The sequence below is a fragment of the Rhinopithecus bieti genome, unplaced genomic scaffold (assembly GCF_001698545.2).
Source record: "Rhinopithecus bieti isolate Rb0 unplaced genomic scaffold, ASM169854v2 scaffold_2432, whole genome shotgun sequence".
Classification (NCBI taxonomy): domain Eukaryota; kingdom Metazoa; phylum Chordata; class Mammalia; order Primates; family Cercopithecidae; genus Rhinopithecus; species Rhinopithecus bieti.
Window position 1 is genome coordinate 4,333,599 of NW_016804136.1, and position 5,621 is coordinate 4,339,219.

The 5,621-nt window shown below is 42.1% G+C and overlaps 1 long non-coding RNA gene across 1 annotated transcript in view; it reads left to right on the forward strand.

The window, feature by feature from the left end:
- The first annotated feature begins 1,321 nt into the window (after positions 1 to 1,321).
- LOC108525746 (uncharacterized) overlaps positions 1,322 to 5,621 on the forward strand; it is a 14,376-nt gene continuing 10,076 nt past the window's right edge. The window contains exon 1 of the long non-coding RNA XR_001884336.1: positions 1,322 to 1,518. This is a non-coding gene — a long non-coding RNA (uncharacterized LOC108525746). The remainder of the gene's footprint in view (positions 1,519 to 5,621) is intronic.

A 5,621-nucleotide genomic window follows, 5' to 3' on the forward strand; every position in this document is an offset into this window, starting at 1 on the left:
TGGGAGGCCAAGGCAGGCAGATCACAAGGTCAGGAGATCGAGACCATCCTGGCTAACCTGGTGAAACCCTGTCTCTACTAAAAATATAAAAAAATTAGCCGGGCGTGGTGGCAGCTACCTGTAGTCCCAGCTACTCGGGAGGCTGAGGCAGGAGAATGGTATGAACCCAGGAGGCAGAGCTTGCAGTGAGCTGAGATTGCTCCACTGCACTCCAGCCTGGGCAACACAGCGAGACTCCATCTAAAAATAATAATAATAATAATAATATAAAAAAAAGAAAATGGCCTGTTGCACTGTCTCCTGTTTCTGCCTTTGGCCTTTAAAATCTTTTATCAATGTGCCAGTAAGAGTAATCTTTCTAAAACAGAAGTCAAGCCATGTCACCTTCTGTTCAACCCCCTGCCACAGGAGACCCCATCTCATTCTTTTAGTGGCCAGAAAAGCCCTGTGGGACACTTCTCTGATTGCCTGGTATTCTGCTGCTTGCTCCTACTACTCAGCCACACTATTCTTGCAGTACCTTGGGGCACGTTCTTACCTCAGGGCCTTTGCATTTGCTGTTCCCTCCAGCTGAAATGCTCTTGCACTGGATATTATGTGTTGTGCTTCCAACATCTTTGTCAGATATCTGCTCAAATATGACATTTTCATCCAGGCATGGTGGCTCATGCCTGTAATCCCAGCACTTTGGGAAGCCGAGGTGGGTGGACCACCTGAGATCAGAAGTTCGAGACCAGCCTGGCAAACGTGGCAAAACCCCATCTCTACAAAATACAAAATTAGCCAGGCATGGTGGCGGGCACCTGTGATCCAAGCTACTCAGGAGGCTGAGGCAGAAGAATCGTTTGAACCTGGGAGGCAGAGGTTGCAGTGAGCTGAGATCATGCCACTGCACTCCAGCCTGGGCAACAGAGTGAGACTCCATCTCAAAAAAAAAAAAAAAAAAAAAAAAAAGACATTTTCAGAGAGGTCCTCTTTGACTATCTTACAAAAAATAGTGCTCTCACTCTTGCTGTGCAAACTTGATTTCCTGTACCCTACTGTATGTATTTTTGAAACAGTCATCACCATGTGATACACTCTTTCTACATTATTTTCTTGGGCATTTGCCTATTGTCACCTTTTCTCCCTACTACCATGTGACTCCATGAGGGCAAACACTTAATCTGTTATGTTCACTGGGGCATCTCCAGAACTTGCCTGAAACCCAGTAGGTATTCAATAAGTTCTAGAGGGATGAATGAATGACTCCTCTCACTGTAAGGGAGTTTGGGATATGTAGTCTTTATCTGGGCACATTTCTACCTGTTCTCTTTGTAGAGGAGAAACAGATGAGGATGTTGGATAAGCAGCTCAGCATGTTCCCCAACATGTAAGGGAGTCATGTCGAGTTCTGCACTCTCCTTCTTGGTACACATCCTCAGAATGCATCCTTTGCAGAAGCAGGAAGTGCTTGTGCTTGCTGTGAGCCTTTGTGGACAGAGGCAGGATCATGCTGGCTAGAATCCAGTGGACAAGGTAAGGAAATGTAAGCATTGAGGAGGGGTATGCATTTGTTGTATGAGGTTCAAGGAGGTCCTGCCTCAACGAAGAGGGTCACACAGACCCCTAGGAAGACTGGACTCTGTGCACTGGAGCTAGTGGGTCTCTGGAGATATGAGGATCACAGGCCTGATTTCCAGAGTGTGGCATGGAATGGTGCTGGGTGTGTATCTTAGTCTGTTTTGTACTGCTATAACATAATAACTGAGATTAGGTAATTTATAATAAACAGAAATTTATTTTTTATGGTCCTGGAGTCTAAGTCCAGAATCAAGGGGTTGGCATCTCATGAGGGCTGCTTGCTGCATCATTACATGGCAGAAGGTGGAGACGGCAAGAGATAAAGTGCACACAAGAGAGGCAAGAACAAATGTGTTCCTCTATAGTGAACTCATTCCCACGATAATTAACGTACTTCCACAATCATGGCATTAATTCATTCACGAAGTCAGAGTCATCATGGCCCAATCACCTCTCCACAGACCCATCTCTTAGTACTGTTACAATGGCAATTAAATTTCAACATGAGTTTTGGAGGGAACATTCAAACATAGCAGCATGTCATTCTTCATGTTCATCTCTGAGCATACTCCCACCCTTGCTGTTTCCATCCTTGATGCTTTGCCTTTCATCCCCAAGACTGGCTTCAGCCCATACTCTATTGTACCAATGCCAAAAATTGAGGTTTAAAGTCTCACTGAGTAATCTTAACCAAAGATATATTGTAAACCAATAGTCACTGAATTCTACTTGCTCACCTGTGGATATTAGTTGGGTATGTAAGTTAGTGTTTGCTGCTTAAAATAGCAGCTGTTTATGAGCTCACAATTCTGTGGGTTTGCAATTTGGGCTGGGATCAGTGGGGTTGTTCTTTTGCTCTCAATTGGGCTCACACGTTCAACTGCAGCCAACTTCTGTGTTGGCTGAGGCTGGCTGGTCTAGGTCCAGGATGGCTTATCTCTACTTTGTGTGGTCCCTCATAGTTGGCAGGCTGGCACAGGCTTGTTTTCATGGCAGCCCCACAGGGCTCTGAGGGAGCAAATAAGAGCATGCATGACTTATTGAGGCCTAAGCTCAGATCCCAAACTCCATCACATCTATTACATTCTGTTGGTCAAAGCAAGTTGTCACAAAGGCTAGCGTATGAACCACAGAACTATGAATGAGAAAGGAGAGAGATATGTCTTCATCCAGGGGCCTGTTTTTTGTAGGCCCTCGGTCTGCTCCTCTCTTTCCCAGCAGTAGTGGGTTCTGTGGAGACCTCTGCTTTCTGCCCTTGGACTAGACAGCTGTGTCTGTGAGCTCTGTGACCGTTTTTTCAGTCAGGCTTCATAGAAGCCCTCAGAGACATGTTTTTGCTTAAAAGCCTTTTGATTTTCCTGGTCAGTTGTCATAGTTGGAGCTTTTTGGCAAGGCTTCAGCCATTCATATCTAATCCTGTACAATGATTAATGGAGGTGGTTTCACTTTTATTGTCCCTCTGTGGCAGCCTGTCTCCCCAGTGGCTGGGACAGAAGCTGCTCACAGGTCTGTGGCTATTGATGGGCAGAGCCAGAGACATGCTGTGCTCATTCTAGGACGTGGTGGGGATGGAGGTATGGGTCACATCCTGCTCTAATACCTTGGCCAACAGTTTTAACTTTTCCTAACTGCCTCCCACAGTATCATTTCCCTCATATTTATAAATTATATGATAAGACTCACTTTTGCTATCATCAGTTTGTCCCGCTACTGGACCATCAGCCTACAAACATGCTATCATTTCTCCTATCTTAAAATGTTGATCTTCTCTTGACTCCATGTCTCTTTTCCCACTACTCTTCAGTGATGAACTCTTAAAAAATATAACTATACTCACTCTCCCAATATATGGGCTTCCATTTCCCCTTAAAGCCTCTCTGATCAGGGCTCCTACTCACCTCCTCTGAAATTGCTCTTGGCAAGGTCAGTTGCTAAGGCCAATGGTCATTCTCTGTCCCTGTCTGATTCTGCACAGGTGGTCATTTTCTCCTTGAGAAACTTTCCACTCACTTGGCCCTCTCCTCTCTTCTTGCTGGCTGGTTCATCCTCATTTCCCTGACCACTGAATATTGGAGGGCCCTAAGGTTCAGGCTCCAGGCCTTTCCTCTTTCTTATGTATGTCTCCTTAGTGATCTCATCCTGCCTGTTGGTTCCATTGGTCTATGTGTCTGTTTTTATGCCAGTACTATGCTGTGCTATATACTCTGTACTATAATTTGAAGTCAGGTGATGTGATTCCTCCAGTTTTGTTCTTTTTGCTCAATATAGCTTGGCTATTCTGGATCTTTTGTGGTTCCATATAATTTTAGCATTTTTTTTCTAATTTTAATTTTTTAAAAAAATTTTGTATAGATGGGGTCTCACCATCTTGCCCAGGCTGGTCTCAAACTCTTGACCTCAGGCGATCCTCCTACCTTGGCTTCCTAAAGTACTGGGATTATAGGCGTGAGCCTCCATGCCCAGCCTGTTTTTTCTATTTCTGTGAAAAATGTCATTGGCATTTTGATAGGGATTACATTGAATTTATAGACTGCTTTGGGCAATATGAACATTTTCACAATATTGATTCTTTTAGATCATGAACATGAAATATCTTTCCATTTTTTGGTGTCTTCCTCAATCTCTTTCATCAGTGTTTCATAGTTTTCATTGCAGAGGTCATTCACTTCTTTGGTTAAGTTAATTCCTAGGTATTTACTTTTATTTGTAGCTATTATAAGTGGGATTACTTTCTTGATTTCTTTTTCAGATTATCTGGTGTTGGCATATAGAAATGCTACTGATTTTTGTATGTTGATTTTGTATCCTGTAACTTTACTGAATTTGTTTATCAGTTCTAATAGTTTTTTGGTGGATTCTTTATGTTTTTCCAAATATAAGATCATATCATCTACAAACAATGATAACTTGACTTCTTCCTTTCCTTTTTTTTTTTTTTTTTTTGAGACAGAATCTTGCTCTGTCAACTAGGCTGGAGTGCAGTGGCATGAACTCGGCTCACTGCAATTTCTGCCTCTCTGCTTCAAGCGATTCTCCCGCCTCAGCCACCCGAGTAGCTGGTATTTCAGGCTTCCACCACCATGCCCAGCTAATTTTTGTATTTTTAGTAGAGACAGATTTTCACCATGTTGGCCAGGCTGGTCTCAAACTCCTGACCTCAAGTGATCTGCCTGCCTCAGCCTCCCAAAATGCTGGGATCGCAGGCGTAAGCCACCATGCCTGGCCTTCCTTTCCAATTTGGATGCCCTTTTTTCTCTTGTCTGATTGCTCTAGCTAGGATTTCCAGAACTATGTTGAATAACAGTGGTGAAAGTGGGCATTCTTGTGTTGTGTTCCAGATCTTAGAAGAAAGGCTTTCCATTTTTCCCCATTCTGTATGATACTAGCTGTGGATCTGTCATATATAGCTTTTATTGTGTTGAGGTATGTTCCTTCTGTGCCCAGCTTTTTGAGGGATTTTGTCATGAAGGAATATTGAATTTTATAAAGTGCTTTTTCAGCATCAGTTAAAACAATCATATGGGTTTTTTCCTTCTTTTTTTGATATAATGTGTTTCATTAATTTATTTGCATATCTTGTACCATCTTTGCCCATTTGGTCATGATGAATGATCAATGATGAATTTAATGTGTTGTTGAATTCAGTTTGTTGGTATTTTGTTGAAGATTTTTCCATCATTGTTCATCGGGGATATTAGCTTGTCATTTTCTTTTTTTGATGTGTCTTTATCTGGTTTTGGTATCAGGGTAATACTGGCTTCATAGAATGAGTTTGTAAGTATTCCCTCCTCTATTTTTCAGAATAGTTTGAATAGAATTGGTATTAGTTTTCTTTAAATATTTGATAAACTTCAGTAGGGAAGCCATCGGGTCCCTGGATTTCCCTGGCTGGGAGACTTTTTAAATTTTCTTCTTAATTTCTTCATTGACTCACTGGTCATTCAAGAGCATATTGTTTAATTTTCATGTGTTTGTATAGTTTCCAAAATAACTCTTGTTATTATTTCTAGTTTTATTACATTGTGGTCTGGGAAGATTCTTTTTTTTTTTTTTTTTTT